We start from the raw sequence: 12,480 nt of genomic DNA on the forward strand, positions 1-12,480 counted from the left end.
GAAAGTCGCGGGTTTGTTTGCAGGTGGCCAGGGGCAACCCGTTGAGCCGTAAAGTGCATGCAGCAAATATGGCACTCCGAAGTGTTTGTAAGATGCGACGTTGTCGAAGTGTCGGTGTCCAAGTACGCAGACTTGAGTCGGTCCAAAGGGAACCATATCTTCCCGGCCGTTGATGAGCAGACGGAAACGTTTAGGTGTGCGGTTGACGACCTTAAACAGGCCATTATACAGTGGCTGCAAAGGAGGTCGCATGATATAGTGTCGCACAAAAACGTACGTGCAGTGCTGGAGGTCGAGACTGACATACACACTACGAGATGTCCGTCTTTGTGGAGGCGGAACCACGGTACACATAGCGTTACGTAAATGGTATGCATAGTAGGAAACGTCTGCATGCACGCAGATCACTTCCTGGTCAATTCTTCAGTGACCAGGAAGAAATAGCATGGAAATAGCGTGGCTCTTTGGTAGAATACCTGCTTGCAACACAGACGGCCTGGGTCCAATTCTCACTTGAACCCGAAGATTTTTAATATTTATTTTATCTGCATCTTTCTCGATTTTTCGGTCACATAGAAGATGATTATGTTTCGCTCACAACCAGCGACGCCGACTCCGACGCCAAGACACAAATGTTTGCGAAACGAGCTCTTTAACGCTTCCGCGTTAATACGCGTATTGTTACGACCGGCTCTAGAATTGGTTATTGGCAGGCGCTATTGTGCTTGATCCTGTCAATCAGGCCTGTCAGTCAGAAGGTTTCCCCCGTAATGTTGGCGCTTGGGGCGGAGGCAGAGAGCATCGCATTTTTATGGAGAATGCGTATGCTCGCGTGATGGCGCGAGCGTGGAATGCCGCCGTAGACGGGTTCCGAGCACAACACCGGCGCAATCTCAGACACCCCTTTCTGGCGCGGTGTTATCGGCATGGGACAGCACTTCTGGAGAGGTTCTCACCGAACCACTGCATTCTTTAACCTGAACTCAGACATGAAAGTTTGTTCGTGCTCAAGTAAGCTGTCTCCATCTTCCCCGAGGTCAACGACACCTGACCCCTTCCCTTTCTGACTTCCTCCTCGCTGACATTCAGTATTCGAATCACCGGGGCATGGTGCATGAATTGTGTTGTGCACTGGTGTTCCCCAATTGCACTTCTCGATCTACGAGTGGATTGTGTGATTCTTTGCCTCGTTTGTGGAGGCCGGCCGCCGTGACGGCAAGTCACCGGTTTGGCGGGAGCTGCGAACACCGGTTTTCGGGTGCCTAACTTTTGTATGACTTGCGGCTATGTAAGCCGAAGACTTGTGTACAAAAGTATCATTGTTATTCCCCTCGGAGTTCTCTCTTGTAAAAAGATGTATGCAAACCTCTGAGCGCCTCTTCTCTCCGCAAAGGATGGGTCCGGCGACGGGACCAGCTACCAAAAGGAGACCGGCCGGAGCCGATCCACAACAGTATGCACTGCTCCGAACGCGCAAACGCACAAGTGGCATCCTCAAGGCTACAGGGGGCGCTAGACAGTGATAACAATGCGGTTGCACGCCATCGTTTGCAGAAATTTCGACAATCAGACATCATGATGACCAACGCACACGTGAGATCGCCTTCGAAGCAGGCTGGAAGCAAGGAAATGTGCGCCTTTGTTTTGGAGCAGATCACGAGGAATGCAGTGGACAAAATCTCGTGATGCATCGCTAGACTTGATTGTAGACACGAATAACAAAGTTATAAAACATAGATGACAGGAATTGAGACTCACTAGGAAGTAAGTTTTATTTCACGTCAATGACAAATATACAACCTTATATATATGACAAATATACACCGCGTGGTACCGAAGCTTAGTTGCTGGCGCTCCTATTTTTTGTCTTCTAAATTTCCTCACTTTGTTATTTGGCGCTTCAGTAGTGATGCAGAACTATCGGTTAATTGACTATCGATAGCAGCGATAACTTTTTTTTTAAACTATCGACAGTGTTAAGAAACTATCGATAGTATTATTGATAGTGCGATTGATGGTGCACTCTTAGAAAAAAAGGTCGGCATATTCACTAACTAAACACTAACAGTTTACTTGTCACAAAATACACTAGCCTCTTAGTAAGTGAAGGTAGTAAATTGCAGGTTAGTGGAACTTGCTACCTAGTTAGTGAGTGAATAGTACTAGCTCGAATGGCTCGTCCATTACTAAATTGTTAATAACCGCGCTAGCAACTTACTAGCCGTATTAACTCTATTACATTTAGCCAATTAGATGTTTACGCCTATTTTCTTTATATGTGCATGTGCATTGCCATATCAAGATGATTCCATTACAAAAGTACCTGAAGGATTAAAAAAACGAAGTCGCATTGTCCTCGTACATTAACTAATGGCCGCTAATTACTTCATGTAATTACCATTGTGAGTACACATCACAGCAACATACATAGAGGCATGAATTGATCACGAATGAGAACACACACGCAAGCGCACACACAGAACAGCAAGATTTTAAGTGGCCGATATGTACTCTAGCAGCGGTTTGAAGACTATTTATGCTCCTACTTTGGGATAGCACACCGTGTACTGGTTAGCAACCATATAATTTAGAAGAATAATTGATGTTTTCTACATATTATCGTGTGCCCTTATATTTGCTTATATGCGTGCCGTCACGTAGCACGAAAATTTAATTCCAAAGTAATCAATAAAATTAAAGTTTGTTTATTTTGCTAAAGACCGTCACGACTACGGCAACGTATACTGCGCATCTACGAAATATCTGGCAACTTGGGTGGCTGGTAGTTACTTAGTTAAAACACGAAGTAACCTTTCTGGTTAGTGAAGGCAGCACTTTACGACCTTTACTACCTGCTGGCTAGTAAACAGGTTTCGCGAAGGTAGTAAAATACGCTCGAAACTAGTAAATGCAAGCATTTACTAACCATTTACTAACTTTTTTTCTAACAGTGTACCATTGTTAGTATTGCAGTAAAAACTCGTTAATTCAACACTTGTTAATTCCACGATCGTTTATTCAGGCAATTGGATAATTCAGACGTGTTGTATGACCCCGGCGACCATATGCATTGTTTAATGGCATCAAACTCTCGTTACTTCAGTCATATTTGCCCGCAAACCAGTTCATTTGAAGGGTCCTCGGAGCGCACCGAGCGCGAAGCACGGAAGTATGCGACGCTAAAGAGCAAAAACAGTGTTCGAAGGCACCAGAAACTAGGGGTCGCTGTCCGCATCGCTACCTTCGTCAGTTAGTGATCACAGGGTGACCACAGTTCTGTCCACGTGCGGATCCTGCACTCAGAAGCTTCGCTTGAACTTGATTCAACGCGCGCGCAATTTCACAAAACTCAAACATGACGGAAGCTGTTGAAGAGCTTTCAGCCGCAGTCAGCCTTCTTACATAAAACTCGCTTGCAACATCACGATGAAGGAGCTATCAGTTGTAGGCCATTTTAGCTGTGAAAAGACTATCATCGCGAGTGTGTGGGGGTGGTGGTGGCGGTACGTAATAAGGGAGTGGTGCAGAGCGCGTTCGGGGCTATAGCCTGAAACGGGCTCGGCGCCAGACTATAGTCTGGCACACCGTGTAGGAAGGAGAGGCGACTCGGCGCGACGAGCGACCGTGACGAAATTTCGTTCGGGTCCACGTACTTGCTCGCACGTGCCCCTATGCGAACGGGGCCGCTGACCACTAAGCGCATCCGGAGAATCCATACCGAAAGCCGCGTCATTGCATGGCGGGCTCTCGTGCTGCTTTTTCAAAGGCGCAGCGTGGTCGTGCCTCTGAGCAGGCCTCTTTCGTTTTCTTTCTCCGTGTCGACGAACATATACATTGGACAGTCTGGAACTATAGTAGAGAGAGAGAGAGAGAATAAACGTTATTGCAGAATTAGAGTACGTGGCTAAGAGGGTTGGCATTGACTTTCGAGTAAATGTCGCCAAACGACGAGCAAAAAGTCGCCAAAAGTCGCCATTTTTTTTACAAATTTCGCCAAAAAAGTAGGCATTCTAGATATGTGTGGCATACCCAGTAATAAAAATTTCCACTCACGTATAGCCCCGTAGAATACAGTACCATCCAAGACCCTTAAATATATTGACGTTCTCGATGCCAGTCGTATCGCCCGCTTCACCATGGGAGTGCATGGTGCTGCTTCTCCGACTAGCCGCTGCTGCTTCTCCGACTAGCCGCAAAATGTGCGTGGTGGCGCAAGGGTGAATGAACGAAACGCTCATGATATCCTTCCATCCCTGTCCTCATCGTTTCAAAAGCTAAAAGTGGGGTATAAACCTTGAGGCGGAAAACCGTGAAGCATTATTTGTAGACAGCTTTACGTACCCTTATATGAATTAAAAGGTTTAATTGAAGGTAACACGCAGAATTCTTACAGGAACCGGTCATTAGTGAGTCTTACACCTTTTCAGTGTGACACTAATATGATACCGGACATCACCGACCCTTTCTTATAGTTACTTATATCTACACGCGTCAACCCGATGCGTTATTGCTGTATAACATAGTAGGATGTTATATAGCAATTGTTTTTATTGCACACGCTCACCGAGAACAGTGAAAAATGCCTCAATAAAAAATTTTACTGCAGAAATAGCCGCGTATCCGCCTCTCTTCGCTATTCCAAAACAGTCTTTGCGAGCTGAACAACAACAACTGCAACAGTGAATAAGTCGCCAAGCTATTCAGAGCAGTTGGAGCTTTGGCGGAACAAATGGTCGGAACACGCGGCCAACCCGTTGTCTTGCCCCTTCAGATGCGAAACTTCAGATAAGCTTAAAGCACCCTAAAGCCATAAACCTATAGTCAATCACTGCCCCCTCGCGGTTTGCAAGGCAGTCCGCAGACTTACATTTTCCTAGAATATCGCTGGGGTACGTTCGAGTACCTCCTGCATCTAGATGGCATCCCGATCTAAGGATCCCACTCACTGATCTTATTTTCACAGAACGTCAAATAAACGTTTTGTTATCTCTCTAGATGAATTGAGGAAGTACACGCGAGTTACAGGACGGACATACCGAATGTCGCGAAATGTGCACATTCTACTCGTGGGTCTAAAATCAAGCAAAGTACTGAGAATGTTGCCGCTCATTCATTGGGAAGACACTGAGCTTAGGATTCAAAACTCGGTGGAGACCTAAGCAGAAAATCGCCAAAAATTCGCCATGTTGCCATTCATAATTTTAGGTCGCCACGGGCCTCTCAAATTCGCCAATTTGGCGAAAAGTAGCCACCATTGGCAACCCTGGTGGCTAATCCCGGGTGGAGCCCTCTTGTGAGCCCCACTGGCCACGGCGGCTAACCGGACCTGGTCTAGGGTCACCAGTTGGCTCCCCAGTGCCAGCTCGGAAAGCCGTGCCTCCCAAGACCACGGTGTGAGTGTTTGTAGTGAGCGCCCCAACCTAGATACTGCATTGAGTGGCCGCTCGGTACATTGGTGAGTCATGTGTGTAAGTGTGGCTGTGTGGTCGCTACACCAGGGGCATACCCCTGTTGTGTATACCTGTGGAAAAATTGCATGTAATTTTGATATGTGGGGGCATGTGTTCGTTTGGAGGCGGCGCCAATCCAGCGCTTGTTGGCTGCTTAAGTTGGGATGTGGAGGGGCGTACTTGCGTCTTGTAAGGCGTTGGTTTTCCAATATCTGCCTGGTTGTTACATTTGCTCTTCATGGTGCCTTGTGAGATGTCCTGAAGCCAGTCCTGCTTCTCCGCCAGTAAGTCCGCGAGCTACGCAGTTTGCCTCCTTGTTCCCCCTCAGGCCATCGTGAACTGGGCACCAAGTGACGCCATGTGCCTCCATCCACGTGAGCCCAAAAATATCAGCGACGCATCTTGAAAGTGTGTCTCTAAGGTATAAGCGACATGCAGCTTTTGAGTCTGTTAAAATATACGCTGGGCGCCCCCTTCTTTCGGCTTCTCTGATTGCCAAGGCTATGGCTGCTGCCTCTGCCCTTGGCACTTGATCTCGTGCGTAGGAACGCGCAGGCCACGAATTTGCTAAGAAACGCTTTCGGGGCGTGCGAACCAAGACATTATAAGTGGAGAGAGCATCCCATGTTTTGGTCACCAGATGCGGCTCCAAGCATAGGAGCGCGCAGGGTTCCCCATCGGGGGGAGGAGGGGGGCGAGGGTTCATCACAGCGCCCTCCTTACTAAGTCAATATATGGGGCAGACTCTGCCCCCCCCCCCGTTCTTAGGTGACTAGGAGGGCAGCCCCCCCCCCCTCTCCCGTGCGTACGCCTATGGTTAGAAGTGCCTTTCGCAGAGGTGGTCGGTAGACTGCAACATCTGATCATTGCGAGGTATGGAATTCTGCAATAACCGAAGGCGCTCTTCTTTCGGCGCGAAAAAACAATAAGAGTTTCTCAGTACACGACTTGTACCCCGTCGTGCAACGTGGGGCGAAACACTTCTTTCCCATCGCCCCCTGAGCCCACACACCTCCCGTAACTTCACAGAATGCCAGAAAGCTTTCACGCAGTATGAGTAGTTTCACAAAACATGAATATAGACGTTTCGATAATAAACGTGGCGTCGCGGACAGAGCGAAGTGAAGAGGCGCCCAGCAGTTTTCCACATGTTATACCGGCCCCCAAGCGCCGAGCGCCATCTGGTGGAAAGAAGGCGAACCTGAAGAACTTTTCGACGTGGCTGCTTCGCTGGGCCTCCGAGCCGATGTGTCACCTTTCCTTCCTACACCATAGCCTGGCGCCGTGGTCGAACTGTGAAAGAAGTCACAGGATGACGAAAATTGTGGCTTTTACACTGCCCTTATGCAAAATAAGTACATGATTTAGGTATTCACGAAGACAACGAATGTTGATTGATGTAACAGACATTTGTTTATTGTTTTCATGCTGCTTTAGATAATTCGGCATTCGGTTATTTCGGACATGTTATCTAGCCCCGTGAAATCCGAATTCACGAGCTTTTACTGCACTGCCAATAATACTATTGATAGTGCTGTATATATGCAGTTGTTGGCAGGCGTTATTGCCAAAACATTTGTGATAGCCTATAATCAGCATTACTCGGTTCGTTTAATTTTTGAGCAATTTTTGATGTAAGAAATAAGTTATATCCCCTGTAAAAATAATGTAGTATGTCCATCAATTAATGAATGCATATTCACAAGCAACCAGCTACGCCTTGATATTACCATACTTAGTTTTCGATATTTTATTTAGGAATCACAAACTGCCATACAAATTTGAAGCCGCACAGTTCCGCTACAGCTGAGCAGTTCAACTTAATTATCATGTGTCAGTCAAGTATTCTTATACCACACAAACATGTCAACTTTCTTGCCCTTCAGCCTGCTCCCCCTGCTCTACCATATACCACGCATTCGGGGAACAAAGTTTATGCTTGAACGGAGTTCGAGCGGTTGGTTTTATACTATTGATATCGAATTCACTATCGATAGCTCTTCTTACCATCGATAGTTTGATAGTGTCTCGATAGTACCATCGATTGTTCTGCATCGCTGCGCTACAGCCATATCTTGCGATGGCAAGTATCGACAAACCAAACCAACTAGCCTGCCTGCATCGACACACTTGCTCGGCATGCACCATGCGCAGATTTTTCTAAACAATTGTTTTGTCTTGTTTTTAGGCGCTTTAACTTTTTTCTATCGATCGTTTTATTAACATTAGAGTGGTCACTTGTTTTGTTCATTTTAGGTTGTTTATTGTCTCATTTTCAAAAAGCTTCCCTGATGACAACGCACCAAGTGTCAGAAAAATGCTTAGACCAAAAAGTTTTTTGTTTTGTTGCTATTATAAAGCCCTCCGACTTAACAGCAACCTAATGACTAGTCTGAAACGTGGCATTTACGTTGACTTTTGAGTTTGGAGCTCCTGTAAAAAGTTTCATTATTTGACCTTTTTCAAAGCAATCTTTTAGCCGCCGCCGATGAAGTGTTCTGTCTATTAGACGTAAACATACAGACGCTGTCACGAACTACGTCTGTATAACGCACATAGAGAAGCATTTAGAAAAAGGCGATATGTGATTACTGGAAATGAAAATATCAGCACCTTTTCTAATGAAAGAAAGTGAGAACCATGCGCGTGAATAGAAATAATAGGAACCCATGAGTTCTAGCGCAACTGCCCATGTCTCACACAAGTGCGGAAAAGATGCAATAGCAGAGTGTGACGTTGGACCCTATCCTGTCTTCTCTTTTTTTCCTTACTTGTCTCAGTTGCTCCACAAATATTTTATTTAAAAAAAAGATGCAATGGTATCAGGTTGAACAGAACATCGTCATGTCAAATTCTCGCGTTCCCGCTAACGCGCTGAGGCAACTGAGCTTTTTTTAAGTTTGGAGACTATCAAACGAAGTCTAAAAAAAAAGCTTCAATGTGAAGTGACCGTTGTCGTGCTACTAAAAGAAGTGCACATCTTGGGTCTGAGGTGATCCCCATAATGATGGTGGTTAATTTATTTATCAGTAAACCTTCGTTATTAATTAGGCCTTATAGAACACTGAGCAGCGTGTGGTCAATGCAATCTAAGGCAAAATTACCCGAAAGAGGAGTAACGGAGCCCAATATGCGCGCGCTATGAACGGATAGACCATTGAGGACCATTGAGAGTGATGCGCGCCGTGTGCAAACCAGTTAGTCGGCAAAGAAGTCAACCGCGCGGGGGTGGGTTCCAGGCCGTGTGCAGAGATACGTTCCATGTGCAAACCGTTGTCAAGGGGACTAACCGCCCTCCTAACTCTTGGGCCAGTCTTCCCACTTGTTTTTGTGGTGCGTTGTTAGCGGTTGTGTCGCGCTTGGAGAGATCGACAATCAAGGAACTACGCCGCGGTGCCTTCGATATAGACGTATGCTTGGATGAGCGCGTGGTGTGGCTTTTACGTTTCCCCGCACCCATGAAGCCTGGAGGTGGTCTCGATACGTCGCCACACCGCGCTGCAAGTCTCCGGCGTAGTCACGGCACTTCGTTGCCACCGGCTGGGAATGACGGCCGAGAATACAGCACGCTTATGGTATCCATGATTTCAAACTGACTATGGGCACAAATAGGCGCTGAATTCTTTCACAAGTAAATGATCGCTCTTTATTCGGCTTTACATACCGTGTGTGCGAAACTGATCGCAATTGCCGGTAACGGACTCGAAAGTGTTGTATATCGCGCGCACGAAATGTACCGCGAGGGCCAGCTTGGCCGTCAGCTCGCCTATGCTTTGTGACCGCCTGGATGATGGCCGCCATTGTCCTTGGCCGCCCGGTCGCTTGCTCAGCGCGGACTCGCCGTGGTGGTGAACAGCGTGCACGCGATATTGGGCAGTGGCCTCGCCGCTGTTCTGCGACTGGTCCAACAGGCATTGCGGTCGCCGGCAACGAGCTCGATTGTATGTGGCGCGCTTGGAATGCACCGGCATGGCTTGGCGGGTGCTTCAGCTAGCCGACTATAGCTGCGCTTCCGAACTCTGAGGATATTGGTCGCTATTACCGTCGGCTTCCACGACGCTCGCTCGCAAGCACCTCACCACCTTTTGTGGCGGGGGCCCCGCGTTCGCACGCTGTACTGCCGCTCGCTCGAGGAACTTCATGGAAATTTGATTACCGTCAGCTTCCCCGTCGCTCGCTCGCAAGCCGCCCGGCGTCGTTCGTGGCGGCGGATCCGCGTTCGCTCGCTGTGCTGTTGCTCGCTCTAGGAACTTTGTGGAAATTGGTCGCCATTACCGTCGGCTTTCTCGTCCTTCGCTCGCAAGCAGCTCGGCACCATTCGTGGCGGCGGCCCCGCGTTCGCTCGCTCTTCTGCTCGAGATTCACTGGCGGCAGTTGCGGCCGACGGGCTTGCTCGAGTTGTACGACGCCGCTCGCAGAAAAGTCGCCCACTCGTTGGCGGCACGATGGCGGCACCTCGAGGCGATGGCTACGGCTGCCACACTTGAACTGTTGCGCTATGTGGCTCGAAATACGTCTTTGATGATGTATAAAATTACGGTGAAAATATTTCCATTACATATTTTAGACGTGTGTTTTTATTTCACCTTGCTCGTATTTGCCATGTGCGTTCGTTTTGACCGTCTTTGTGGCGTGTCGCACACTATTTGCATTGTTCTTGTGCATTCCAGGGCTGAAATTATTTGCATGCCATATTTTGGACGTGTGTTTCGTCACCTTGCCCGTATTTGCAATCACCCTCGCTGTCACGTGTGACTATTTACAATACGTCTGTGCTTTGTAGGATGCCGTTATACACACCGAGCAGAATGCCGTGTGCAATGCCTGTCATCTACCGCATCCGTTGGAGCAGCTTCACAAAAATAATAATAATTATAATATCTGGGGTTTAACGTCAAAAAACCACGATATGATTATGAGAGACGCGGGTAGTGGAGGGTTCCGGAAGTTTCGAACGCCTAGGGTTCTTTAACGTGCCGCTAAATCTAAGAACACGGGCCCGAGACATTTTCGCCTCCATCGAAAATGCAGCCGCCGCGGCCCGGATTCGATCCCGCGACCTTCGGGTCAGCAGTCGAGCGCCATGTCCACTAGACCACCGTGGAGGGGCGGCTTCACAAAAAGGACTGTACGAGATACCATAACGCGGCTGGACCTGTATTGGACATTTTGCAGTGAATTCAATGGTAGAAAGCGGAAGCTTCATAAGTATAGAAAAAAAAACAAAACGTTTCATTCTGTCACGTTTGTCTGTCGTTGTCCCATTCGCTACGAAAGCAGTGACACACGCATGACTAAATACTTTTTCGTGTGTTCTTTTCCGCGGCATTTGTTGCTCACCGCGGAAAGACACACGCGAAAAAAAGTATTAAGCCTTGAGGAGAGTAACTGTACGAAATCATCGCTGAAGATAAAAAATTTCATGCAAATGGAGTATTTGATTGAACCAACTGTTCGTCTAGTGAAGTGCAACTGCGGGTTCTATCGACTGCCCGGTAAGGTATAAATGTGCGGACAAAATGTTAGTCCACTGGGGTGGTCTGTGGGGAATAAGAGTTAGCTGCACATGGACTAAGTGATACACCCGGTGTCGTTAGTCCTTAAAGGGATTAATGGTTGCGTAAGCCCAAATATTCTCCAAAAGGACGAACCACACACCTTCGTAAGACCCATTTGCCTTAGGGTGTACCTTCAAACCTTGGTAACGGCGATCAGAATGCGGTTCTTTTGGCTGACATACTGAGGATCTCATGGTGTATGAGGCTATACGTCGTTAGGGCCTCGGTAATTTGTGGCAAGTTCTGCAAATACATCAGTAAAGAACGTGACATCGCTCTATAGCAGCAATTAAAAAAAAAAACACGTGACAGAGTGAACAAGCATGATGTCAGCACTTCTGCCACACTGGCTTATGGCGATCAATGAACGTGTGGGTTTCAGGCGTTCATTGTCACAAGCACACCGTCCGGAAATAGATGTCACCCTTGAACTATTGGGTGTCATACGAAGAATCGTATGGCACTCCAAGCTGTAAGAAACGATTCGTATTTAGGAAAGAAATGCAAAATGCAATAGTGGTTGAAGTAAAAGTATGGTAGGTAATGTGAACGAACTGCGTAAAAATGAAACGATTCGAGGTGCGTAAGCCGTAAACACACCGCGAAATTTTCGCATAGATTTTTTAATCAAAGCATGGTTTAGGCAACAACGAGGAGAGAACTACAGATCTGTAGCAGTGCTTTAAAGGAGTTATGGATGATTACAATGACCAAAGTTACGCAATATCTGCCGTTTTGCCGTCATTCAGTGTGTTTCAATAGCGGTTTTAAACACGCACTACACTAGAAAGCAATAGCAAACACGGCTTTCCGCTGAGCGCCACGCCATTATCACAGTGTCGAACGGCGAAAGGCTTCTACTCAGTAGAACTGTCTATTCGACAAGTGGATGTGTATTCATTCTGTATGCGCGAACAGCACGAGGAGGATAAGAAGCAACAGGGGCGTTGTTTTAACTCAGGTTTACCTTTCCTTGTCCTTTTGTTGCTTGAAGATCCAATGCACTATCGCTTTTTTGTTAAGTTTCTTGACAAAATCAATTTTTAAAATAAGTTGGTACCGCATGACTGAAATTAGGATTCGAGTGTCAAGTACTGCTTGTAATTTTTTCATGTGTAGACGTTCGTGGCGACTTGTCTCAGCGTATAATTATGATAAACTCATTCATGCTAAGAGCGGCTTTATTAGTTCAATACACCGCATTCAGTTAAGTTCGAAGGTCCCTGTAGCGATACACAATTTGTCTCACATAGTGTTTTTTCTAATTCTGCTGTGCAAATGTAGTCGTCCGAAAGTCTTAGACAGGTGTTAGAATTACAAGAATCCTGCTGGGTATGCTGTAAGTTAAGTATTTTCCCCAACTCTTTTGCTGTTCTACAGTATAAATTTTGATCATTTTCTTAAGAAGTCACTAATGAGTTTCTGTGGGTTGATTACCTCAGTACAAAATAGTGATGTATAAAAATCTGTAG

Source organism: Rhipicephalus sanguineus, chromosome 11 (assembly GCF_013339695.2).
Source record: "Rhipicephalus sanguineus isolate Rsan-2018 chromosome 11, BIME_Rsan_1.4, whole genome shotgun sequence".
NCBI lineage: Eukaryota > Metazoa > Arthropoda > Arachnida > Ixodida > Ixodidae > Rhipicephalus > Rhipicephalus sanguineus.